The 27,469-nt window shown below is 45.2% G+C and overlaps 1 protein-coding gene across 1 annotated transcript in view; it reads left to right on the top strand.

Moving 5' to 3' along the window:
• The first annotated feature begins 4,425 nt into the window (after positions 1–4,425).
• The window catches only part of SOCS6 (suppressor of cytokine signaling 6), a 33,935-nt gene continuing 10,891 nt past the window's right edge, over positions 4,426–27,469 (top strand). Inside the window, exons 1-2 of the mRNA XM_069569304.1 lie at positions 4,426–4,655; positions 10,133–10,323. The gene's annotated coding sequence lies outside the window, so the exon portion shown is untranslated. The remainder of the gene's footprint in view (positions 4,656–10,132; positions 10,324–27,469) is intronic.

Below are 27,469 nucleotides of genomic sequence, written 5' to 3'. Positions count from 1 at the left end.
TTGAGTCCAATTCTCTCTTTGAATGCCAAGTAACTGAGTCACTCTTCTGTGCTTTACGGAGAAGGCAGGGTGAACACAAAATTTATTTTCCAAACAGGAACAACTTTGGGATGAAAGGTGGCACCATTCACATTTGTGCCAGACTGATAGTTATAACCTGGTGCCGTCCTGGGCAAACTGGGACGTTTGGAGACTCTAGTAATTGGGAAGCTCTACAAGGAGAAGCTTTGCCTGGGAGGCGATTGCAATGACTTCATTCCAGGGAACAGGCCTTCAGGGTGAAAGGGGTAGTGGGGAAGGCGAGGGGTGGGCAGGTCTAGGACTCCCTATAGCTGTCACAACAAAGCACCACAAACTGGGTTGTTGTTGTTTAGTCATGTCCACCTCTTTTTGCGACCCCATGGACTGTAGCCCGCTAGGTTCCTCTGTCTGTGAGATTCTCCAGGCAAGAATACTGGAGTGGGTAGCCATTTTGTTTTCCAGGGGCTCTTCCCAACCTAGGGATTGAACCTGAGTCTCTTGCATTGCAGGCAGATTCTTTACCACTGAACCACTGGGTAAGCTCCACAAACTGGGTGCTTTAACACCACAGAAGTAGTTCCTCTCCTGGTCCTGGAGGATAAAGAAACAGAAAATCAGGCTCCTGTAGGGTTACGCTCTCCCTGAAGCTGTAGGGGAGCATCCTTCCTTGCCTCTTCCAGCTCCAGGTGTTGGCAGCAGTCTTGGCAGTCCTTGGCTTGTGGGCACATCGCTGCCTTCTCTGACTGCCTGGATTCTCCCTGAGCGTCTCTGCATGCCTGTCCCTGTGTCTCTTTCCCTCTTATGAAGTCAACAATCAAATGGGAGGAATGGCCCACTCTACTCCAGTATGACCAAATACCAACTTAATGACATCTGCAAAGACCCCACTTTCAAACAAGGTCACACTCAGAGGTTCTGCGAAGGACATGAATCTTTGGGGAAACTCTTCCACCCAGTACAAATACTGATCAGGGAACTCTGCATGAGTGGAGGACCTCTCATGAGCCTCAAAGACAGGAAGGTGAGAGGCAGCAGAATGGCAGTGGGAAGCAAGACGATGTAGAAAGTGTGTGGTGTTGCTTACTTGGGCCAAATTCCCCCAGGGCTTTTAGCACCAAGGATGGACTTGCAATGTCAGGATGAGTTTGTAAGGCTACCCACCACGTCCCATCCTGCTTCTTCTATCCAGTTTTCTCCAGTCCAAGGTCCACATTTTTTCTCTTCTCCCCTGGAGGAGGAAATGGCAACCCATTCCAGTATTTTAGCCTGAAATACCCCATGGCCAGAGGAGCCTGGCGGACTACAGTCCACAGGGTCTCAAAGAGTCGGACACGACTAAGCATATGATGTATCAGACAGTGCTGACTAAAGCCAAAATGTTGGAATTCAGCCAAACGTGGAGACTTTCTTTTAAAACTTTTTTTAGTGATTAGTGTGTTATTTATTTCTTATCTACAGCACTATTTCTATTTTTTAATTTTTTTAAATTGGAGGATAAATGCTATACAAAGTTGTGTTAGTGTCTGCTACACAACAAAGTGAATCAGCTATAAGTCTATATATATCCCCTCTCTCTTGAACCTCCCTCCCATCCCCCTCCATCCCACCTCTCTCAGTCATCACAGAGCACCAAGCTGAACTCCTAGTGTAACATAGCAGCTTGCCACCAGCTATCTATTTAATATTTGACAATGCTATTCTCTCAACTTGTCCCACCTTCTCCTTCCCCTACGGTGTCCACAAGTTGGTACTCTACGTCTGCATCTCTGTTCCTGCCCTGCAAATACGTTCATCAGTACCATTTTTCTAGGTTAGCATGGAGACTTTACTTTATTCACTGGGGTATCTCTACCCTAAAGTTGTTGTTGTATTATTCATACTGTTATCACTATTATTTTAGTGGTTAAGAGCTCATATTTTGGAGTCAGAGAGACCTAAGTCTGCATTCCAACTCTGCCTCCTAGCAGGGTGTAACCTGGGAAGTTTACTTACTACTTATAACCAAGAAGGCACAGTTTTCTCACCTGTAATGTGAAGATGATGATAATACAGATCTTACAAATTGACTGTTAAAATAAAGTGGATAATATAAGCCCCAAAACATTTGCATACCTTGCTTGTAAAATACACTGCTACTGCTAAGTCACTTCAGTCGTGTCCGACTCTGTGCGACCCCACAGACAGCAGCCCACCAGGCTCCCCCGTCCCTGGGATTCTCCAGGCAAGAACACTGGAGTGGGTTGCCATTTCCTTCTCCAATGCATGAAAGTGAAAAGTGAAAGTAAAGTCTCTCAGTCGTGTCTGACCCTCAGCGACCCCATGGACTGCAGCCTTCCAGGCCCCTCCCTCCATGAGATTTTCCAGGCAGGAGTACTGGAGTGGGGTGCCATTGCCTTCTCCGTGTAAAATACACATTACCTAGTAATAGCAATCATTATGGACCAGGTACCAAGTTAAACGGTTTGACCACTATCTCAAGCAATCGCCACAACTGTTTAATATAGAGTCGATAAGATCCCCTGGAGGAGGAAATGGCAACCCACTCCAACATACTTGCCTGGAGACTTCCATGGACAGAGGAGCCTGGGTTACAGGCCATGGGGTCTCAAAGAGTTGGGAATGAACTCATTTAATAGAGTTAATACAAAAATATAAAAACGCCTCCCCCATTCTCACCCCCCTTCTTCTAAGAAACTGAGGTTACAACTGAGAAGCTTGGTTAAGCTCACACCTCTGTATGAATTGTCAAGGCTGAGACGCCACACCAGCTCTGCCAGACTCAGAAGCCGGGGTCTTGATCCTGTCTTCTGGAGAAGCAGCCAGCCCATTGCCACCTTCATGCTCATCAGCCCTGCTCTCTGGCCTCCAACTGCTGGCCTTCTTCAGATCAGCTAAGGAAACACCAGTCCGATTTCCAGTCTGTCCCGCATCTTCTCTTTCTGAACGGGCTTACCACAAGAGGGGTGGGTTGAAAAGTTTGTTTCATCTCTGTTGTTGTTCAGTGGCTCAGTTGTGTCTGACTCTTCTCGACCTCGTGGACTGCAGCAGGCTTCCCTGTCCTTCACTCTTTCTCAGGCTTTGTTCAAACTCATGTCCATTGAGTCGGTGATGCCATCCAACCATCTCATCCTCTGTCCTGTTTCATCTCTAATTAATAAGTACTATTTTCACTAACCTGACTGGTCTATTTCAGTCAACATTCACTGTGATTGGACATCTGAGAACTGAGTTGCATTTAAATCAGATTAACAATAATAATAGGAGTTTATTTTTACTTATTTTTCGGCCTCTCTCTGGGCATGTGGGGCTATTAGTTCCCAGATCACGGATGAAATCTGCACCCCTTGCAATGCAAGCAGGGAGTCTTAACCAGTGGACCACCAGGGAAGACCCTGCAGGAATTTAACAACAAATTGAAATAAGAGCTAAAGATGACAGCGGTCTGGTGAATCACATGTAACAGATGACATCAACCTTATATATATACTATTCAGTCATACGAACCAGCTGAATCACCTGACAATGCAATTTTTAAATTATTAATCTAGATTTGGTGTCTAGATGAGAATTATATATTCAACATTCATAAGAATTAAGATCAATTACTTGAACTTTTGAAAAACTAACAGCTTTACTGAGGTATAACTTTGGAAAAACTTTAAGACTTTCTCCCCCTAGCCTTGTTTCCTTTGTAAAAGCTCCATGCTATTCAAGAAATACAACTTTCAAAGCCAACACTAATTCTCAAGTTAGACTTTAATGATACTTATCTTTAACTACTTTTCTTCGAATGAAAAGAGAAATAAAAAATAAAAAATGCTTCTCGTTGACAAAAGTCCAATTTGCTGTTAATTCTATATGCAGGTAGCAAAGAATCCACAGAGTTTGGTTCCCAAAAAGTGAGTCAAGTTACCAACACGCAACTTAACATCACACTCCCTTGGAACTCGGCGGCACAAACAATAAACTATTTCTGCATAAAAAAAAACCCACTAACAAGGACTAAAGGGAAAAGCAGATGGGCTGAAACAAGGAGTAAGTTTTTCTTTTAATCAGCACATCTTACGGTTAAGCTAGAGAAAGGTGTGGGAAGGGCCCGGCTCGGGCGCGCGCGCTCGGCCACTCTGTCCCGCTGTCCGCGGGGGCCGGGTGGTCCCGGTCACTGCGCCAGGTAAGCGGACCCTCGACCGCAGGGGACGAGGCCGGGGCCGGCGCCCGAGGGCCGAGGACACGGTCCTTCCCACGTCCGCCCGGCCGCCGCGGAGGCGAGGCTGCAAAGGCGGCGGATGAGCGGGCGGGCGGGCGGGCGCGTAGGGGCCGGGGGCGCCCGGAGGGCGGGTGCGGGCGCCCGGACCCCGGCGCGCACCGGCCCCGGCCCCGCCCCGCCCCGCCGGCCCGCCCCCCGCGCCGACGCCTGCCTGCGCCGCGGGCCGAGAGGTGGGCGCGGGGCGGCCCGCTCGGCTCCTCGGCGGCGGCTCCTCTCGGGCCGGCGGCCGGCGCGCCGCTCCTGAAGGAGGCGGCGAGGCGGGAGGAAGAGGAGGAGGAAGGCGGCGGGAGGCGGAGTTGCGGGCGAGCAGGGCCGAGCGCGGCAGTCGCGCCGGCGCGGGGCGAGGACGCGGAGCGGCCGCCGCCGGGTGAGCGTCTGCGGCGCGGGGCTGGGCCGCCCGCCCGCTCCCCTCGGGCGCCGGGGGCGCCGCGGCTCCGCGGGCCGGCGCGGGGCTGCTCCGGCGCGGGCGGCCCGGGGAGCGGCCAGGGCCTCGGCGGGTCCGCGGGCGGGCTTCGGGCCGGCGGGGAGCGGCGTCCGGGAAGCCGGGCCGGGGCGCCGGGCTGGGGAGGCCCGCGGCCTGCTTCCGCCGCGCGCGCCGGCCCGACCCCGCGGCCTCTGGCCCTTCGCCGCGCGCGCCGGGCCCTGGCCGCTGCCTTTGTTGCCCGCAGCCCGGGAGGGAGAGGCCGGGGCTCGGCGAGGCCTGGGGCGGCGGCGCGGGGCCTGCGCGCTCGGACCCCGGGGCCGGCGGGCGCGCGCGGGAGGCCCGGGCCGCGGCGTGGCCGGGACCCCGGTGGGCTCCGCGCGGGGACGCGCCGCCGGACCCTCGTGGCCGTGGGGACGGGAGGACGTGAGCCCGCCCCCGGGTCCAGGCCGGGTCGCGGCGTTCGGTTCGCTTCGCGGACACCTTGGTGCCTCTCTTCTGGGTCACATCTATTGACATTTGTCCCGGGGCAGGTCCCGGCCCAGAACTTGGAACGTGTGCGGTCGTCTGCAGGCCAACTTCACGTTTAGTCGGCATGTGGAATTCGGGGTTCCCAGCCCCACTTTTTGGAACTCAGGGCCAGGTGGGAATATGGGGACAGACCTCAGGCTTCCGGTAGTGAAATATAATAATGTTGGATTCAGTTCCACGAATGTTTTCTTGAAACGTCTGCCCTGGAAAAGGAGACCTGCCACTTTACTGTGGATGAGGATGGAGAACGTAGTAATCACAGTTACGATGTGAATGAGACATAAAACGTTGCCCAAATACGTTCTTCATGGACTGCGGTCCTTGGCTGCACACATGTCTGTCATCAAACAAAAGTAAACTGCCCTCTCCTTTAAGATGAAACGGCCGAGGTGTTCCCAGCCGCAGTAGGTGTGCAGTGATCTTGACTTTTTTTTTTCTTTTTCTGGTTAAAGCAACAAATATCACAACATGAAATCTACTTAGCTTACTTGAATGAATGAGTGTTCAGTGGAATATGTAGTGCTGTGGGGAATGTTTTATTTAAAAACATGAATGGCGCTGTTTATCAAGTTTCACAGAGAAAACCTGGAAACAGCCTGTGATCTGCTTCCGGTGCGGTCTTATTCCTCAGTATTTCTGCATCAGGTAGCATGGATATGGTTAAGTTTCAGAGGCCACGCCTGCTCCAAGCAGAATATGTGACCAACCCTTTGGTTCCGACAGGGTCCCTCAGGGTTTCTTGTTGCCTTTGGGGAGGCTGTCAGACTGGCCTTGGACTTAACTAGGATTCTTAGAAGAGCTCACCTGTGACCTGACAAGTACTTTCTACCGGTCTGGATAGGATCCCCCATCTTATTCACCGAAACCTTTACCTTTTGGGGGCCTTCCTTCAGTATCTCTTTTGAAGAACTTTTTCCCCTTGTGATCTTTAAATACCTCCTGAATTGGTGGGAAGTACCTGGCACTGCCCCTTTCCCTTCTCTTACTGGGAAGGTGGGCAGGCCTTAGACATGGCCTCCCCAGGACCCAGGGGCACACCCTTGGGTGTCACCTGACACCCTCCCCTGTAGCACCTTGTCGGGGAGTGGCCCAGCAGGGGTTGAGGTGCCATTGACCTGGGCTACAGCCAACCTGGGCAGTGCCCTGGGAGGAAAACTCAGCTGTGCTGACTGGATTCCTAATCATCTCAGGCTCCTTTTAATGGCCCTCTTTTTAGGGAGCAGAAGCAAGCATCTTCTTAAAGCCTGTCTTGCTAGGTAACCATCACTCTTTAGAGAAAACTCTGGTAATTTTCTCCCTTGTGATCAGTTTTCAAGAAGCTGTTTTTTTTTACTAGTATTTCCTTTTATTTGGCTCATGGAAGTAATCCTGTGATCTTATTTCAGAGTTATAATGTAGCTTCCCTGGTGGCTCAGATGGTAAAGACTCCGCCTGCAATGTGGAAGATCCGGGTTTGATCCCTGGGTTGGGAAGATCCCCTGGAGAAGAAAATGGCAACCCACTCCAGTGTTCTTGGCTGGGAAATCTCAGTAGTCTGGTGGGCTACTGTCCATGGGATCGCAAAGAGTTGGACACACTGAGCGACTAATACAGTACTCCAAAAAAAAGGAAACTGTCAGGATCATTTCTGAGTTTGTGTCAATACTGTTATTATTCGCTCATAAATATGCAGTCGTGCAAAATGGGTCATGCACACACACAAGATACATACAAATATGTTGAAGTATGAGGTCAAGTATTCAACAAATATGTTGAAGTATGAGGCATCCCTGGTTGCTCAGATGGTAAAGAATCTGCCCACAATGCAGGAGACCTAGGTTCAATCCCTGGGTTGGGAAGATTCCTTGGAGAAGGGAATGTCTACCCACTCCAGTATTCTTGCCTGCAGAATCCCATGGACAGAGGATACTGGCAGGCTGTAATCCATGGGGTTGCAAAGAGTTGGACATGGCTGAGCAACTAACACACACACGTGAGGTCAGATTCCCCATGTTATTTATAATCTGGTGTAACTAATGGATGTGTTTGCATCTATTTTAAAAAGGGCAGGTAGGTAAATGACCTAGAGATAAAAAGATCGCCTTTTGCTGTTTTCTGCTTGTTGCATCTTTTATGGGAAATGAAGATTGTCTATTTCAGTTCTCCGTCCTCATTCCTAACTTCTTCCACTTCAGGACATGGCACGTCTGTGGTGTCCAGTTACTTTAATAAAATTGTGAAAGTCATTTTGCAAGGGAGACATTTATGATATTAGTGTGTCATGATAAGGGGAAACTTTCTTGTATGACTAGCTTGATTGAAAGAGTTATCTAGGTAGTAAAAGAGAAACAACACTGGGCCGTGTTCTAGAGTGTACTGAGAGTGAAATTGTCATTAGTGTTTTTATGGTTAATTTATTATGCTCCATAACATGTTGCTTTATCTGTTAAGTAGGAAAGACTTTTGGACTAAGGGCACATTTCACGTTAAACCGATGTCAGGGTCGAATTGATGATTCATAAAGACTTTACATTTACTTTGTTGTGACATTTGTTTTGGGTGACTGTTGGCCTCATTGATGTTTGAAGAATAGACATAGAATAGTCGGAGATAGATAAGTCATTGAAGATTTCCACGCTCCCTTTGCACACGGAGGATGTTTTGGAGGTGTTAAGTCTTTAGGGGGATGTGTACGTTGCTAGCTTGTGACCTTGAATACACTGTATATCCCCTTGGAGTTTTATTCCTCATTTGGGGCCAAGATGGGGGTAATAATCCATCTGACAGAGTTACTGTGAGTACGCAGATGTTTTGTGTAAAGTGACATTCAAACTGTTTACCATTGTCACAAATGAGACTTCTGCCCGACTCCTCAGTTGGTCTTGAAGAACCCACTCTGCCTCAGTGCGGTCACGGTCCAGCCCTTCTCTTCCTTGGCATTCCAGGCTGCGTCTCAGTCCTCACCTTGCACAGGGCTGTTCTTCAGTGGCTCTTCCTGGGGTTGGCTCATCCTCGGATCGTAATACCAGGGTCACCGTCTCAGGGAAGCCTTCCCTGGCTCCCATTCCTCGTAGCTCCAGGGACCCCATTTATCAGTTCGTGTGTTTCTGATCTAAGGTTCATCACCGAGTTCCTTGTGGAGGGCTGGGCCTGTGGTCTTTCTCCTCTATCCGCCTCAGACTCCTCATGCTTCCTGTCCACTGAGTGGGGACGCGGGGTGCAGAAAGCTCCTGTGGTTTCTACGTGGTTGTCCACACAGTAAAGGCAGAGGTGTGCTGCCTGGGTCTTGGACGTCTGTTGGTTTTTGTGTTTTTCTTCGTTACCCCTGGCTGTGCCTATCTGCTCAGCTGGATAAATCATAGCACTAGTAAGGCCTGAGTTCTTGAAACTCCGTGGCCTACATAGCCGCATGTGGGGAGAGTCACCTCTACCTGTCGGGCCGAGGTGTTTGTCTGAATTCACTCACACACCTGGCTGGCTCATCCATCTCGTCTGGAATCACAGTTGCCTGGAGTGCGAGGAGAGGATCCGCCCCAGGGCACGTTTCCCTTGAAGTTGCCTTACAGAACTTGATGGGATGAGACTTCAGTTGTCTGGAACCTCTGGCACCCTCAGGATGGGGCAAGAAGGAAGAACTCATTTGGAATTAGACCAGCTAGAGACCTAGGTGGCTGTGAGCATAGCTAGTGAAGGCACGCTCTCACAGGGCTGCAGATCAAGGCCTGACTTTCAGCCCTGTGATTTTATAGGGCAGTGATTTTTAAAATAAAAATCTTATTTATCTTCTTGTAAAATAATACTAGTGTGCCTTCCTCCACATCAGTGTAAAAATTAAGTGAGATAATGCATGTAAGGGGCTTCCCTGGTGGCTTAGATGGTCCACCAGCAATGCAGGAGACATGGGTTTGATCCCTGGGTCGGGCAGATTCCCCAGAAAAGGGCATGGCAACCCACTCCAGTACTGTTGCCTGGAGAATCCCATGGACGGAGGAGCCTGGGGGGCTCAGTCCATGGGATCACTGAGTTGGACACGACTTAGCCACTGAGCACCCACAATAGTAATAATTAGTTTAAGCTATACCATAATTGGTGGCTTCCCTGGTGGCTCAGACGGTAAAGCATCCTCCTGCAATGCGGGAGACCCAGGCTCGATCTCTGGATCGGGAAGATCCCCTGGAGAAGGAAATGGAAACCCACTCCAGTACTTTTGCCTGGAAAATTCCATGGACGGAGGAGCCTGGTAGGCGACAGTCCATGGGGTCGCAAAGAGTCGGACAGGACTGAGTGACTTCACTTCACTTATACCGTGATTAGTTAAAAGAAGTATTCTGATTAACCTGCAGTATCTGCATAAGACTTGGTTTTTTCTTGCTGAAGAAACCTTCTGTGGGGAAAAGGTGTGAAATGAAGAAGATGAGAAAAATGGACATAAAAGAGGAAGGAGAATGGGAGTCTACAGAAGTACTGCTGGTGCAGCTACTAGAATTTGAGGATTACACATGGCTATAGTGGGGCGTCCCTCGTGGCTCAGGTGGTAAAGAATCTGCCTGCAAGGCAGGAGACCTGGGTTCGATCCCTGGGTTCGATCCCTGGGTCGGGAAGATCCCATAGAGAGGGGAATGGCAACCACTCCAGTATTCTTGCCTGGAGAATTCCATGGACAGAGGCTACAGTCCATAGAGTCGCAAAGAGTCAGACATGACTGGGTGACTGACACTTTGACAGTGTGAGCAGCGGTGGGCTAACTGGCCCCGGGTCATCGTGGTTGGTTGGTGGGAAATCTTGAGCAGGAACATACCGCCCACGGCCGCTCACAAGGTCCCTGGCTCTTGTTCTCCTACTGTGTGTTTTAATATTGTGTTATCACTCTTAACAGCCATCCCACTGAAATTTTTTCTTAAAATTATTAAAAGGACATCACACTTGGAGACTATGTTTGGGGAGCGGTGGCTATTCCATCGTCCTGGGGAGCCGACTCTTGCGTAGTAGAGAACGAGGAACGCTGAAGACGAGACCGCATCTCTGCAGGCCTGGGAGCCGAAGCCATCCGAGCATCAGAAAACTCCTGCCGGCATCACCATGCCGTCCTGAAGTCTGCCACCAGGTGAGTCTGGTCGTGTGAAGAGACGGCTGTCTGTCTGGAGTGGTTTAGTGGCAGCGTGAGGTTATGTACATGCTTGTTTGTAAAGTGTCTCTTCCAAGAACGCAGTGGAATATATAGCTGCTCTTAGATAACAGTTCTGGCAAAACCAGTTTAATGTTACTCTTTAGAACTATTTGGAAAAGGTGTATGCAGCAGGTGCTGCAGATTGCCGTTTGGTGCTGCCTGCTGTTGTTCTTATGTGATGGGTGGTATTCTGGCCACATTAGCAACACGCTGGGTGGTGAGAGAGCAGGATTAATAAATACTCTTTTAAAAAACGGAAGATGAATTTTTTACTGGTAGACTTGTCACTTCATGTGATTTCCCTTTTGTTTTGATGTTTATAATAATAATGAAAGTGTTTTTGGTTTTAAAGATATCGTCCCTCTGATTAAAGTCATTTCTGTCTATTCACATTGCTTTTAACATAAAAATATACGTATATATATTTAGGGAATAACATTACTACCAAGTATCACTGACTGTCAGAGTGTATAAATGTATACCAAACAAAAGAATTATATTAGGATTTTAGTGCTTTTGTTCATTTGAAGAATTACTGCCTTTCTCAAATTAGAGGGCACCTTCTGATAACATTATCCTCATGCAGACGATGAGGAGGCAGGTAAGAGTGGTTACGTAATGTGCCTGAGTCGCGTACCACGTTGCTGGCAGATTTCAGAATGCAGCTCCCCTGGCCGTCTGTGCAGGATGTATGACTTCTGGTAGCCAGGGAACGTGGACTGTGTCTTCAAGGAGGATGTCACAGTTGAGCTGACTCTGGGACAGCAATCGGCAAGGCTGTCTGTGCAAGGACGGTATCGAAGACAGGCTGAGCGGCAGGAGCTGTCAACCTAGAGGCTGCTTTCTCCTCTCTCTAGGTGACGTTGCCTGGTCTCTGTTTCTTGGTTTACTTCCTTGATTTGATGGAGCTCATCCTTGTAACTTCCTAGAAAGGTGATGGAGTGTGAGATCTTATATGTCAGAAAATGTCTGTGTTCTAAGTATTTGATTTGTTGTCTGGCTGTGTTCAGGCTTCCTAGGTGGCTCAGACAGTAAAGAATCTGCCAGCAGTGCAGGAGACCAGGGTCTCTGGGTCTGGAAGATCCCCGGGAGGAGGGCACAGCAGCCCACTCCAGTGTTCTTGCCTGGAGAATCGCAAGGTCCCTGTGTTAGTCGGCACAGAATAGGTTATGCTGCAGTGGCAGATAAATGTCTGAAACCTCAGTATGTAAATGATGCTTCTTGCTCTCTTTCACCAAGTCCATTGCTGGGGGCTCCCCTGGCGTCTTCCTGCAGTTCCCCGTCGTATCACCTGGTGGCCCCAGGTTACCCCAGCAGGTGCAGAAGAGAGCTGATAAGCTAGCACGAGATGTCTCGCCCAGAAGTGACTCGTGTCCTTGTTGCTCGGAGTCCGTTGGCCGGAACCCGTCACGTGGCGGTGTGGGGGGTGTGCTCAGGCAGAGTTGTTGATGTGCACGTGGGCTGCACTGGAAGCGGGTTTCCTCCTGAAGTTGAAGGCTGACTTCCAGCTTTCAGTGTTACCACTGTGTCAGCTGCCATCTCTTTCCCTGTCATGTGTGTGTGATTTTTTTTTCTCTTTCTGGAAGCTTTATAATATCTTTCTATTATCACCTAAATTTTAAAATTTCACCACAATGTGCCTGATTATTATTTATTTTCTTGGGTGTGTGTACTGAGCATTCCATGGAGTCTTTAATTTTTTTTCCCCCTTCATTCGCTTTCTTTTCCTGATCAAAACTATTCTTTGTTGAGTGTTGGGTCTCCTAGATTGAAGTGTTAATTTTTTTTTTTTTTTTTAGCTTTTTCTCAAATATTTAGTTTGGTTTATTTTGTGATTTTCTTGGGGGGGAGGATTTTCTCAGTTTTTCTTCTATTGAATTTTAATTTTGGCTGTAAGAGTTTTTGTTTTCTGTTTTCTACTCCCACTTTTTAATGGCTAGCATCTGACTCTTGTTTCAGATTTGTGATATTTTTTCTTAGGTTTGTTTTTCTGTTGCCTGCCCTTGTAGCAGGCTTAAATTTCATTTATCTGAGCTGGTTAACACTGTTGTCATCTGCTGTTGTTTGCATTCCAGTTTTCATTGTCCTTGTGTTTTTTAAAAATTTTATTTAATTTTTAAATTTTTTAATGTTTTGGCTGAGTGGCTGGTGGGATTGAACCAAGGCCCCCTGCAGTGGAAGTGCAGGGTCCTAACCACTGGACCGCCAGGAAATTCCACATTCCTTGTGGGTTTTTTTGTGGTGATAAAGAAGTGTATGTTTCATCAGAAGCTTGTCCAAAGTGTTTGTTTTGCCAGCATCAGGGAATAATAAAGTCTTTTACTTTGGGGGAAACCCAAGTCTGATTTTTCTTTAAATAAAGATTTTCATCGTGTTTTCAGTTAGTGCTGTCATGAAGCCACACCCATGCCACTGAGCTTTGTGGAGCTTAATTTACGAAATACCTGCTGGTCTGCAGTGCGCAACATGAATTATTTTCACTTGGATCATTTTAAAAGTATTAGAGGTCCCCTGTTCGCCAGCCTTGAATTAGTGATTACTTTTGATAATTAACTTATCATTTTACAATGTGTATGACCTTTTCCATTTTGTAAGATATTTCTATTTACTTAATAGGGCTGCATCATGCATTTGAATAATTATTGCTCTACGGGATCTCCTTTATCACTAATTATCAATGAATGAAGTTTGCATTCACTCTTAAATCTTATGTGGATTACTTTTTGTATCCCAAATGTGCTATTCTTTATTTGTGTATACTTACATAAAATGAGGAAAAGATTGTTATAGCTAAAAACTCTTATTGTCTAATGCAAATCACATGAAAAACTTAAATGTTCTGTGCAAAAGCACTTGAGCACATGATTGACAAATTGCCTTTTAAATTGGAGCTTAGTGTTGAGACCTAAATGCTGAGCACAGTCAAAGCAGTTGCGTTACTTTTCAGTTATTTTTATGTGCATGTTGCCACTAGGAGTTAAAAATTTTTGCTTTAGTAGTTCAGTATATTTAAGAGACTTTATGTATAAACAAATCTTGAAGAATGAAAAGTAGTGAAAGAACTTCATCATTACATTGTTTGGTACAGCACCCCTGCCCCTGAATAAAAGTAAATATCAGACAGACAGTTCAGTTCAGTCGTGTCCGACTCTTTGCAACCCCTTGAATCGCAGCATGCCAGGCCTCCCTGTCCATCACCAACTCCCGGAGTTCACTCAGACTCGCGTCCATCGAGTCCGTGATGCTATCCAGCCATCTCATCCTCTGTCGTCCCCTTCTCCTCCTGCCCCCAATCCCTCTCAGCATCAGAGTCTTTTCCAGTGAGTCAACTCTTTGCATGAGGTGGCCAAAGTACTGGAGTTTCAGCTTTAGCATCATTCCTTCCAAAGAAATCCCAGGGCTGATCTCCTTCAGAATGGACTGGTTGGATCTCCTTGCAGTCCAAGGGGCTCTCAAGAGTCTTCTCCAACACCACAGTTCAAAAGCATCAATTCTTCGGCGCTTGGGCCCTGCTTAATTGTCAACAGTTGGTCAAAATTCTCAAAGGATCTTACCTACTTGGTAGTTTAATCAGTAGTATACAACTTCCTTGTAGGCAGTGAAAGTGGTGAGATTATTTGGGAATTTGCTGTTTTTTAGCTAAGACATTGGTAAGTGCCTGGAAAGGTGTAAAAATGTGTACATTTAGAAAATGATCAGCCTCCTCTGGTGGCTCAGTTGTAAAGAATCTGCCTTCCAGTGCAGGACACAGGCTCGATCCCTGGTTCGGGAGAACCCACGTGCTGTGGGGCAGTTAAGCCCATGCACCCAGCTCCTGAGCTTGTGCTCTAGAGTAGCAGGAGATACCACCACAGCGAGAGGCCCACACACCACAGCTCGAGAGGAGCCCCTGTCCTCAGCTGGAGAGAAGGCCCGAGCAGCAGCGGAGAACCAGCACCATAAACAAACAGTTTAAAAGTAAATAGTATATCATCAATTTGAAAATAAATGATAAGAATAAATAATTTAAAAATTAGCCTGTATATACATGGAGACAGTAATGAATTGATAATAGGTATACTACTTTTTAATGGGTAACTGGTGGTGCGGTGGTGAAGGATCTGCCTGTCAGTGCAGAAGATGTGGGTTTAATCCCTGGGTTCTGAAGATCCCCTGGAATAGGAAATGGCAACCCACTCCAGTATTCTTGCCTGGAAAATGCCATGGACAGAGAAGCTTGGCAGGCTACAGTCCATGGGGTTGCGAAGAGTTGGACACGACTGAGCAAGTGAGCACACACACACTTTTCAAATCCAACGTGTTAAAATCTCAGTAAAAAAATCAAGGAGCGGGTTTATTTCAATAATCAAATCTTATAAACTAGCTCCACGGATGGTTTAAATGACTGAATTTATGAATTTTTCTATATTTAATAGGAATGTGTTGGACACAGTAATAGGAAAATGTATTTAGAAATGCTCACATAAAAGTTCTCTACAGGTTAAATTTCTAAGTCTCTGCATATTTTTGTTCTCATTGAATCAGATAATTTTAGAGCTTCGTGTGTTTTAGAGATCATCGTCTTCATTTTATGTGGGAAATTTGAGACTCTGGAGATTCGCTGTGTCACACAGAAAACAGTGCCACGGTATGGTTTTGTATCTAGCCCACAAAGTGGGGGTTGGAACTTGAAAATTTATTAGAGCTTTTGTTGTACTCATAAACATCATTCTTAATTTTAAATTATATAGCAACTTAAGTCTATTCTTCCCAACTTGATTATCCGATATGACTGAGCGACTTAAGTCAACACAGTGTGTGCTTGCTCAATTGTGTCTGACTCTGTAGCTCCATGAACTGTAGCCAGCCAGGCTCCTCTATCCATGGGATTCTCCAGGCAAGAATACTGGAGTGCATTGCCATTTCCTTCTCCAGGGTATCTTCCCCACCCAGGGATTGATCCCCCATCTCCAGTACTCTTGCTTGGAAAATTCCATGGACAGAGGAACCTGGTAGGCTGCAGTCCATGGGGTCGCTAAGAGTCGGACACGACTGAACAACTTCACTTTCACTTTTCACTTTCATGCATTGGAGAAGGAAATGGCAACCCACTCCAGTGTTCTTGCCTGGAGAATCCCAGGGACAGCAGAGCCTGGTAGGCTGCCATCAATGGGGTCGCACAGAGTCGGACCTTTGTAGCCATCCTTTATGGCTACATCCATTTGTGGCTACCTTTATAGCCATCCAAATATTCATATGACTTCTTAAAGCTTATTGTGCAAAGATCAGAGACTCTAAAAGAAGTCAAAGCCATTCTATTATGTTTACTACACTTCACTTATTTAGTGAGTCAGAGATTTTATGCTACTTGCAAGCTACCAAGTTAGCCAAAAACAGTTCCATTGCTGCTGCCAGAAGACATGAGACTCCTGGGTCAGAGATAAAGGACTTTATTACTCAGGATAGTAACAGGCATCTGTTGCCAGTTCCCTGAGCACTGGTGCCCTTTTGAGAGAAGATGTGGGGGTGGAGGGGGTGGAGATGGAGCAGGAAACCAGTGAGGAGGCTGTGGCAGTGAGGCCCATGGCCAGTGTGGTGATTGGACCCACAAGTGAGAGGGCTCTGCCTATGGTTTGAAGATAGAGATTGAGATTGGATGTGAGTGAGAGAAAGAGGAGAGCCCTGGATGGCGCTGAAGGTTTTGATCTGAGCAACTGGAAGAATGGAGTAGCCATGAATGAAAGTGGGAAAGAATGCAGCTTGAGCAGGTTTAGGGCTGGGATGGGGGAAAAAAAATCCAGATTTTCATTTTGAATGTGCTTGAGTCTCAGGTATCCATAAGACAGCGCAGCGGCAGAGTCCAGAGAGGAACTGGCTGGAACTGCATTGCACAGAGGCGCGGTTCGGGAGCGGGCTGCACATCAGTGTTACCTCGTGCGTGAGAATGAGGGACGTGAGTGCAGACGGAGAAGTGACCGGAGTCTGAGTGCCGGCCCGAGTGTGCCTGGGGTGCTGCTGGTCCGCGGGAGGTCAGCGCTGAGAGGCGGTGCTGGATTTGCAGCGCAGCCAGCATTAGTGACCTTGGCAAGAGCGGTCCCTGTAACCGCCGGGGAGAAGGTCTTGGGTGGGAGTTTCAGAAAAATGGGGGCAAGGGGGTCCTCACGTGTACGCGTGGTTCCCCCAAGGTGTTACACTGCAAGGGGATTAAAGAGAGAAGCATAGACGGGGGGGGGTGGGGTGGGGGGGGGGAAGGTTGGTTTTTATCTTTGAGGAGTGGCCCAGCAGAGGGGACTCGCTGGCAGGTGGAGGAGACGGCCGCAAAGCGGAGCGGCCCGGTGGAAAGGTCCGTGGGTTTATGGTAACGGGGTGGGCGTGGGCTGCTGCGGCGCTGCAGAGTTACGTTTGCTTCTGAAGGTGTCGATTGTCTTCGGGAAGTAGGAAGCCGGGCCTTCAGCTCAGATTGAAGGTGGGGGAGATGTAGGAGGTCTGAGGGAAGATGAGACGTACTCGGCTAGGAAGGGGAGAGCGGAGTGGATCAGGGGATGAACGTGACTTCCAGGCGGCGTTCAGGCTGCCCCTGAGGCTCACGGAGGTGACTGCACACTGAGAGCAGCCAGACGGCCCGTGTTTCTCCAGCCCCGTTCCCGGGGAGGGTGCAGGCAGAGTCGGTGTCCCCAGGGTTGTGGTTCGGCCAGGAGAGTTTTTCAGAGTGAGAATGGGGGAAGGGAATTGAAGGAATGTTCCATGGAATGACGGTGATTAACCGTGGAATACAAGCCACTGAAGAGCTGGTGGGGTTATTACTCTTAACGTTTAAACTTTGACTATTTCAGTCCAGACTACATATACACTAAATAAAATGTAATGTCAGATTGGCAAAAAGTTATTACAGCAAAAATAATAACTGTTTTTACCTGTCGACATGCTTTTTCGTTTGGTGGTCATGCTGTGCCTAAAAAGCGAGGAAAGGCTTTGCACTCTGCTCTGACTTGATGGATTTACTCACCCATCCCCTTCTAAACAGTGCCTTACCAACAAACAAGCCTACAGACCTTGTTCTGAAGAAAACACTCCATGTTTTTTGTAAAATATTTTGAAAATAAGGTATTGGACATAATACCTAAACAAAGTCTTCTGTGATCCGGTTGACAGTTACGTTGTATTTCTTTCTGGTCTGATTTTCCTCCCTATTCTTTCTACATAATTGAGGCCACACTTTACATAAGATTTCATTTCCTGTGTTTTTGCATGTAACAAATGAACAATATGAACTTTTCCCCCATGTTATTTATAACTCTGTATGAATATCAGTTTTAGTGGTTCCCTAAAGTTCCATTGTGTAGATGTGCAAGAATTTTGTTTACAGTTCTCATAATGTTGGAAATTAGAATGTTTCTGATTTTTTAAATTTAAATTTATTTATCTTTTTACTACATTATAAATGAAGGAGATGTTATTATGCTTTGTTTTCCTATTCAGGATTTATAAAAATAGCATTATTGGGTCAAAGAGTATGTTTTTAAGAGTTGCATATAGCCAAGTGATGTTTTACAACTATATTAAGATGTTTTCAACTAATGAATATCATTATTTAAAAGAATCTTTGCTGATTTGACTTGTGAAAAAAGTCAAGACACAAGTACTATACAGTGTAGAAAAAATAAAGGAGACTATCTATACAGACTGCCACGGGGTGATTCCTAGGGGTCTGAAATGCCCCTGCCTTGTCATAAGTCTTTGTGGTGTGCACATCTAGTTACGCATTTTAATCATTTTCCATATAATAAAGAAAAAAAGAAGAATGTTTAAAAGCCAGCCTATTTTACATTGTCACCAGCAATGTGGGAGGGTTCCCCTTTCTCTCCCTTCTTGCTGACTCTAGGTCTTGCCTGTCTTGGGGTGGGTCGTGGTCCCTCATTTGCATTTTCCTCACCACCAGTAGTGTCAAGCACCTTTTCATGTACTTACTAGCCATTTGTATGTCTTTGGTAAAAGGTCTTATTTAAATCTTTTGCCCACTTAAGAACAGGTTGTCTTATCATTCAGTTTTAAGAGTTCTTTATATATTTGTTGTGGCTACAAATCCTTTATTAGATACATGGTAAGCAAATATTTCCTCCCAATCTGTAGCTTCTCTTTTCTCTTAATGATACATTTTGGAGCACGGAAGTTTTTAATTTTCATAAAGTCCCAATGCTTAGTGGTTTTTATGAATAAGTTCTTGGTTGTATGCAGTTAGCTTATCTCTAAAATGCATCACTTCATGGGAAATGGATGGGGAAACAGTGGAAACAGTGTCAGACTTTAATTTTTTGGGCTCCAAAATCACTGCAGATGGTGATTGCAGCCATGAAATTAAAAGACGCTTACTTCTTGGAAGAAAAGTTATGACCAAGCTAGATAGCATATTCAAAAGCAGAGATATTACTTTGCCGACTAAGGTCTGTCTAGTCAAGGCTATGGTTATTCTGTGGTCATGTATGGATGTGAGAATTGGACTGTGAAGAAGGCTGAGCGCCGAAGAATTGATGCCTTTGAACTGTGGTGTTGGAGAAGACTCTTGAGAGTCCCTTGGACTGCAAGGAGATCCAACCAGTCCATTCTGAAGGAGATCAACCCTGGGATTTCTTTGGAAGGAATGATGCTAAAGCTGAAACTCCAATACTTTGGCCACCTCATGCAAAGAGTTGACTCACTGGAAAAGACTCTGATGCTGGAAGGGAACGGGAGCAGGAGGAGAAGGGGACGACAGAGGATGAGATGGCTGGATGGCATCACGGACTCGATGGATGCAAGTCTGAGTGAACTCCGGGAGATGGTGATGGGCAGGGAGGCCTGACGTGCTGCGATTCATGGGGTTGCAAAGAGTCGGACACGACTGAGTGACTGAACTAACTAACTAAAATGCTGAAATGGTCGCTCTTGACAGTTTGGCTCAGCTTTATAGTTTTTACAGAGAAAAAAACTTTATATAGTTTTTATAGAGTTTTTCTCTGCTTTTTGCAGAGAAGATTTATCAGTCTCCCTTTCCATCACGCCAGAAGTGGATCCCCCTTGGTACATACTTTTAAATTCTCATTTTCAGATGAGGAAACTGAGGCATGGTGCCCAGGGTCATTAGGCAGTGGTGACTGCAGAGTCCTGCTCAGAACCACAAGGCTTTGTCCTCCCAGCTCCATACAGTGTTAACACAGTCAGATAAAATGACATGTCATCGGAAACTGCCGACGGTCAGCTCTTGTGTCTGTTGCTTGGCAAATTCGTTTGCAACTTCAGGCCAATTGTTAAACATTCTAAGGTTTAGTTTACTCTTCTATAAAATAGAAATAAAGCTGGAACCTTGAAAATAGAGCTATTCTGGGGATTCAGGAAGATTAGTGTGCGTTTTTTTGTGCGCAGTAATCCCCCTGGAGTTGGTGGTTGTGGCGGGCGGTGGAAGTAAGTCAGCCAGCAGAAGTGATTGCAGTGGGTGGCAGAGAGCCTCTGCCTCCTGGGGAGCGGGGTCTCTCCTCAAGGATGAGAGCGCCATTTGGGCTGTAAATGTGTGTCTTTTACAACCCTTCTGCAGATGTTTGCTTACTTACATTCTGCACTAGGATCGAAGGCCCTGGAGGGTCAGGACTTTATCTTTCAGCTCTGCTTTGCAGCTCTCTCCTCACACTGGTGGAGGACGTGCAGTGTTTTATCAGTGTGAAGACACGTGTGTGAGCTGGAGTGATAATACCGCAGGAGAGGGAGGCAAAGAGGTGAGCACAGTTAAGGGAACTTACAGAAGCCTTGTCTGGGGTGAGCTCAGGTCCAGGGGTTGTTAGGCACCAGAGCTTTCTTGGGTCAGGTAGGAGCGGAGCCCCGGGGGAGTCTCAGTGGGAAGCGGAAGACTGAAATGAGAGTGGGGTACCGGGGGCGAGGCCAGGCCAGGCCCGGGGTTGGGGGGGGGCGGTGCATCAGGAGCTTGGAAGCTGGGGAGGACTGGAAGCAGTTCCAAGAGGGTCCACAGAGATGGCTGATTCAGGAAAGCTCTTGAGACCTTTGACCCCGAGGGCATCAGCGTCCTGCTTTTGTGACCCCAGGTGGCGAAAACACACAGACAGACGCTGTTTACCAAGCCTGCGGGGAGGAGGAAGTGGTGGTGGCTCCGTATAAAGTAAAACCTCAGTGGTCACGGGAAGGTCCTCTGTGGGAAACGTACATCTCCTTGCAGGTGTGGCTTCCTGATCCCATGTCCACCGCCTGGACGTGTGGTCACTGATACCTGGAGACTTTTACTGTATATATTTAACCATATAAATACACACATGGAGTCATATTTGCCTTTTCTTTTGTAGCTGGCCTTTTTCCAGTGTCTCTTGGACCCTTTTCTTTATGTATATAATACTCCATGGTATTGATGGACTATAACTTACTAAACTAGTTCACTAACTTTTGATGTATGTTTTCACTGTTGCTCCTGATATCCAGATCAATTCCACGTTTTGACCAGAATGCATTATGCAGCAGAAGTCTCGCGCAGTTTAGGTTAAGGGGATCATCCTGCAGAATCAGGGTGTGATCAGAGGCGAGTGCTGTGATCTCTGCCTCAGCTTCCCCACTCGTACAGAGCGGGCGTTACTCTTGTTCTTGCCGCCTTGAGCTGCAAGCACCTGTGTCGCTTAATCTGTGGGCGGCATTTTTAAGGGCATCACATTTACGAGCACTTTGAAACCTCACTGCTAACTTGCGTGATGGACACCGATACCTCTAAGGTGACACAGCTGATGAAGTTGGAGCTGGGGTGCAGGTGACCCGGAGCAGTCTAGCTCCAGGTGAGTGCTTCCTGCTGTGTCAGACTTGGTACTCCTTATGCCTAGAACTAAACTCACTGGGTTATGAGGATTAAATGAGATGCAGTATATTCCAAGGCCTGGCACATAGTAGGCCAATATGTGGCCTATATTTGCTAATAGTAGGTCATTGGAGAAGGAAATAGAAACCCACTCCAGTATTCTCACCTGGAGAATCCCATGGACAGAGGAGCCTGACAGGCCATGGTCCATGAGATCACAGTTGGACACGACTGAAGCAACTAAGCATGCACACACGTAGGTCATTACTAGGTAAATGATGAAGTAATATTAGTTTCTGTTTTTTTTTAAAAAATTCTCTGTAGCACATCATTTTCCATATGTCCCTGTTTTTGGCATGTATATATATCTAAAAGACAAATTCCTAATAGCATAATTATTTGGCTCAAGCATATGTGAATTCTAAAATTTTGATAAATATTTTCAAGTAATCCTCCACAAGTTGTACTAGTTTACACTTGAGGAGTTAGTTAACGGTCAGGGCTAGTTCCCCATATCCTTGCCAGTGTTGTTATTGATTTAGTTTTTTCAAACTCACCAGTGAAGGATATTATCTTGTTTTGTTTTGAATTTTCTTGTTAGTGAATTTTTTAAGTTAACATATAGTTTCAGTCAGTCCAACTCTGTGACTCTATTTACTGCAGCATGCCAGGCTTCCTTGTCCATCACCAACTCCCAGAGCTTGCTCAAACTCATGTCCATCGAGTTGGTGATGCCATCCAACCATCCCATCCTCAGTCGTCCCCTTCTCCTCCTGCTGTCAGTCTTTCCCAGCATCAGGCTCTTTTCAAATGAGTCAGTTCTTTGCATCAGGTGGCCAAAGTATTGGAGCTTCAGCATCTGTCCTCCCAATGCATATTCAGGACTGATTTCTTCTGGGACTGACTGGTTGGATCTCCTTGCAGTCCAAGGAACTCTCAAGAGTCTTCTCCAACACCACAGTTCAAAAGCATCAGTTCTTTGGTGCTCAGCTTTCTTCTTAGTCCAACTCATATATCCATAAATGACTATTGGAAAAACCATAGCCTTGATTAGATGGACCTTTGTTGGCATAGTAATATCTCTGCTTTTTAATATGCTGTCTAGGTTGGTCATAGCTTTTCTTTCAAGGAGCCAAGCATCTTTTAATTTCATGGCTGCAGTCACCATCTGCAGTGATTTTGGAGCCCAAGAAAATAAAGTCTCTTACTGTTTGTCCATCTATTTGCCATGAAGTGATGGGACTGGATGCCGTGATCTTCGTTTTTGAATGTTGAGTTTTAAGCCAGCTTTTTCGCTCTCCTCTTTAACTTTCATCAAGAGGCTCTTTAGTTCTTCTTCACTTTCTGCCTTAAGGGTGGTGTCATCTGCCTGTCTGAGGTTATCGATATTTCTCCCGGCAGTCTTGCTTTCAGCTTGTGCTTCATCCAGCCCAGTATTTCGCATGATATACTCTGCATTATAAGTTAAATAAGCAGCATGACAAGATGCAGCCTTGACATACTTGTTTTCTGATTTGGAACCAGTTCGTTGTTCCATGTCCAGTTCTAACTGTTGCTTCTTGACCTGCATAAAGATTTCTCAGGAGGCAGGTAAGGTGGTCTGGTATTCCCATCTCTTTAATAGTTTACATACAGTGAAACTCATGCTTTATAGTGTACAATCTGTTGAGTTTATACAAATGCATTCAGTCATGTGCTATCACCACAGTCTCAGTGTATCAGTAGAGTTCCATCAGGCCCAAATTCCTTTAATTTCTTTGTGGTAGATGAGTTGAAAATCTTCTAGGGTGTTAACTGGCCACTTGAATTTGTCTCCTTCTCTTGCTTTCTTGATTTCTCCCTTGCTTGCTTTTTTGACTTTCCTTCTGTCCTTTGTGTCAGTTTTTCCTTTTTATATTTTGCTCATTTGCTTCTAGAACTGTGTACCTTTCTCTTGCTGATTGCTAAGAGCATGGTCTATGTGACAGAAATTCATCCTTGGTCATGTGTGTTTACAGGCTTCTCTGATAGCTCAGTGTGTTTTTTAAAGGAAAACAAAACAAAACAAAACAAAAAACCTGCCTGCCAACTCAAGTTTGATCCCTGGGTCAGGAAGATCCCCTGGAGAAGGGAATGGCAACCCACTCCAGTATTCTTGCCTGGGAAATCCTGTAGACGGAGGAGCCTGGTGGCCTTCAGTCCACGGAGGTCACAAAAAAAGTCAGGTATGACTTAGAGACTAAACGATAGCAACATATGTGTTTGCAGTTTTCCTCCAGCTTGTGTTTTGGGTTTATTTGTTAACGTTTGTTGATCTTTTACTTTATGGATTCAAGCTTTTATGTTATGCATAGAAACTTGCCGTCTTAAGTTTTTTAAAGGTTCTTTCAACTTTCATTCATTTATCTATTTTGTTTGCAAATCTGATCCTCCTGAAATTTATAGTTGCATAAGAAATGAAGTCAAAGTCTTGCTTTCCCCACTGCGCTCAAGTGGCTTTCCAGCCTTCTCTCCTCGCTTCCTTAGTAACCCACCTTCCGTCCAGTAGTTCAAGTTGTCTTCCTTGTCACAGACTCCTTCCGTGTGTTGTGGTCTGTCTCTTGAGTTTCCAGCCTTCCTTCGGGTCTGAGCTCCCACAGTGCGTGGTGATCCTGTGCAGCTCATCCTTTTCATTTGTCCTGCAGCGTCTTCCTTAGTTCTCTTTTCATCATTTGTATGTCTGAGCTCAACATCATCTTGTCAGGTTTCTTGCAAAAACATCATTGATATTTTCATGGGGTCTTGAGCCTAGTATTTTGACAGGATTGAACTGTTTTATTGAAGAACATAATGTGTCTTTAGGTCTTTTATGCTCCCTTCTGAGGAGTTTGAGAATTTTTTTCATAAAGTTCAGGACATTTAAGAAATTAATTTCATCTTTTTTTTTTTTCCCATGGGTGTACATTTGTTCCCCATGCTGATCGTCCATCTTTTAAAAACCATTATAAGAAGAATCTAGTCTTTTATTATATTTTCTTATCAGCTTTTTAGAAAATATAGAATTACTAGTGATTTTTGTGTATACAGTTTATAAGTAGTTACTTGACTGACTTCCCCCCCCCCAATAGTTTTTCAGCTGCATCTGTTGTGATTCCAAGTATTCAGTCATGTCATTTGTAATAATGACAAGTTGTTTCCTCCTTTCCAATATTTATGCTTCTTACTGTTGACAGATTAACTGGCTACTCAGTTAAAATAATGCTAATTAATAGTATTGATAATTGGCTTCCTTGTTGCCGCCTGTCAGCATTTATTCATTATGGTTCATAATTTTGTTATGGTTATTGTGTTAAATGTCCATCTGTTTCTATTCTGCAAAGACTACTTTTGAGGTGAATCAAGAATTAATGTTATTTCTTTCAGATCTTTCTTGTTATTTACAGCTGTGATCATAATATTTCTTCTTGATCTATGGTAGATTATATTAGTAGATTTACAAATACACAGTCATACCAGCAAACCTGGGATCTATCTTATTGAGTTGTTTCTCCCTACCACTCTCAATGTTTGCTGATATTTAAGAGTTCTGTTTTGGTATTCATAAGTTAGATTGGTGTTTTGGGTGTTATTATTTTTTTTTAATTTGTTGTCTTAGTTCAGTTGTGGTATCAATGTTCTTTTGACTTCAAAATAAATTTGAGAGTCAATTTTTTCCCTCTCTGCCCTGAAGTAGTTTAGTGAGATTGGATGTAGTTTAGTATTGGAATATTGGACGAATGTCTTCAGTGACTTGTCACTTTATCTCCTCGGGAAGAGAAGGCCGTGCTAGTTCCTGGGTACTTTCTCAGGTTCTTTGACGCTTCAGCCTCTTTTGGGTTCTTGCCTCCTGTGATAGAATTTTGGTATAGTATATATCAGCCATAAAATTTTCCATTTCATCTGAGTTTCAGCTTAATTTTGATAGCATCTCCACATACTTTTACATATTTTGATTTCTTATAGATTTATTGTTAACTGCTCTTCCCATTCGGAGAAGGCAATGGCACCCCACTCCAGTACTCTTGCCTGAAAAATCCCATGGATGAAGAAGCCTGGTGGGCTGCAGTCCATGGGGTCGCTAAGAGTCGGACACGACTGAGTGACTTCACTTTCACGCATTGGAGAAGGAAATGACAACCTACTCCAATGTTCTCGCCTGGAGAACCCCAGGGACAGGGGAGCCTGGTGGGCTACCGTCTATGGGGTCGCACAGAGTCAGACACGACTGAAGCGACTTAGCAGCAGCAGCTCTTTGCATTTCTATTTTGCGTAAATCCATTTCCCCCTTTTTCTTGATTCTCACAGTCAGTTGTCATTAGCATATACCTTTTTTCACAAATTCTTTTCTGTTAGAGGATCTTTTCCGAAAATAATTAGTATTGATATTAACTAGTTCATTGAAAAACTGCATGAAACTGTACTTTTAAACATTTTATTTTAAATTAAAAAAAGTAAATATGCACTCTTTGTTTCCAAGTGTAGGACCAATGTCTTTCTTTAAATATTCGGTGACTAAACTTGGTTTGAATTATGTCATCTCTGGCTTTACATAATGCGTCATTATGATTTTCCAGTTTGGCACTTAACTTTTAAGTAAAATGAGAAGTTAATCACATTTGCAAAGCAGTCTTCATACAAAGGCATGGATTTTTTTTTTCTTTTTTTTTTAAAGTACTGTTTTCATAGTTCTTTAGAGTGGTTTTGTTTACATCTAATTTCACAGAAAAAAATTTAGCTGTCTGCATTTATTTAGTGTTTACAAATCAATTAACTTTTTTTTTTTTTAATAAAAAGAACTTAAAAAAAAAAGAATCTTAAGTTTAGCCAAGTTTGGATGAATGTCAGCAGTGCCCAGGAGCTATTTCAGGTACAGGGGTCCAACTAGTGACCAAGTGATAGTGCTCCCGATGTAAAGCAGTAAATAAGCAGATATAATTCAACTGATTATAACATATGATTGGAGTTTTAAAAACCAGCTCTGAAAGTCATTTTCTTCTTATAGTTGGGTATATCCTCTGCATATTTATTGTCGAAACAAGCACTGGGCCCTAAATTCCATGGCATCTCATTTACATTGGCCATTACCCTTCTTTTCTTTTTTATTGGTCTGTTCCTTTCTCTCATTTCTGTTTCTCCCTTCATGGAAAGGCTTTAGTATCTGGTTTTTATTTTCCCTGTTTTTAGGTAAAGGTGATGACAGGTAGTGAGCTGACAGATTCAGGAGCAGGGAGTGGGATCCAGGGCACTGACCTGGAAGGGCATGAGCCATAGCGTGCGGGAAGACCGGCTGGACATTGACCTGCAGAGAGATTTACAGCAGTGAACTAGCCTCCTGTCTTGCTGACTTTTTATGTGGATGCTTTGCCTACATTAAAAGTCTTTCTCTTTTAAACTGTCTTCACAGATAGTTTTAACTTATCAATCCTCAGAATACGGTCTGTGGATCCTCTTTCATCACAGCGCTAAAACATTGTTTGCCTTTTCCACGGTTTTTGCCATTTCTGCTGAGGGTGCAAAAGTGCCGTGAATGAAAATGATGGTGCCTGTTCAGAAGCAAGGCCGGGGCGCCACGTGTGGCAGTGTTGAGCTCTCATGATGGCCGCATGTCCTTCACCTCCAAGCACTTGCAGTAGGAAGAAGATTCCAGTTACATTTAAGAACGTCATTGATGTAGCTAGGAAAATAATTCATCTTACCGAATTTTGACCCTGAGTACACATCTTTTTAAAATGCTTATGATGAAATGGAAGTGTGTAGAAAGCACTTTTATCACATACTAAAAGAAGGTGTCCACAGGGAAGCCTTGTGTGAGCAACTGACTTAACTAGCTGCTTTGTCATGATGGACTACTTTTACCTAAAAGAACAATTGACAGATTATGCTTAATCATCTTGAGTGCTTAGTAGATGGTTTCTCATAAATGGTCAAAGTACAGCCTTTTACTTCACTGACAGTGTTGTTGCCCATGTTAAATTCAAGCTTTCAAGCAAAAATCAACTGCAAAACAACTTCTACCTACCGCTCTTAGCTTTGCAGCTTTGCAATACTTAAGACTTTGCTTATGAGATCAGTGGTAATACTAATTTTTTCATATTGTATGATGAGATAACTAATGCATGATGTTAAAAACTCAGGAATGTATAAAAGATTCATTCAAAGTGTGACCTAGACCAATAGATTTAAATGTAATAGAGTAAAAAAAAAAGTGATATGGTTATAGATTTCTTAGCAATACTGACTCTTAAGAAACTATCCCCTGACTTTGTTCTGTTATCACAAGAAGAC

The sequence above is a fragment of the Ovis canadensis genome, chromosome 23, assembly GCF_042477335.2.
Source record: "Ovis canadensis isolate MfBH-ARS-UI-01 breed Bighorn chromosome 23, ARS-UI_OviCan_v2, whole genome shotgun sequence".
NCBI lineage: Eukaryota > Metazoa > Chordata > Mammalia > Artiodactyla > Bovidae > Ovis > Ovis canadensis.
This window is presented reverse-complemented; position numbering and strand designations above follow the sequence as displayed.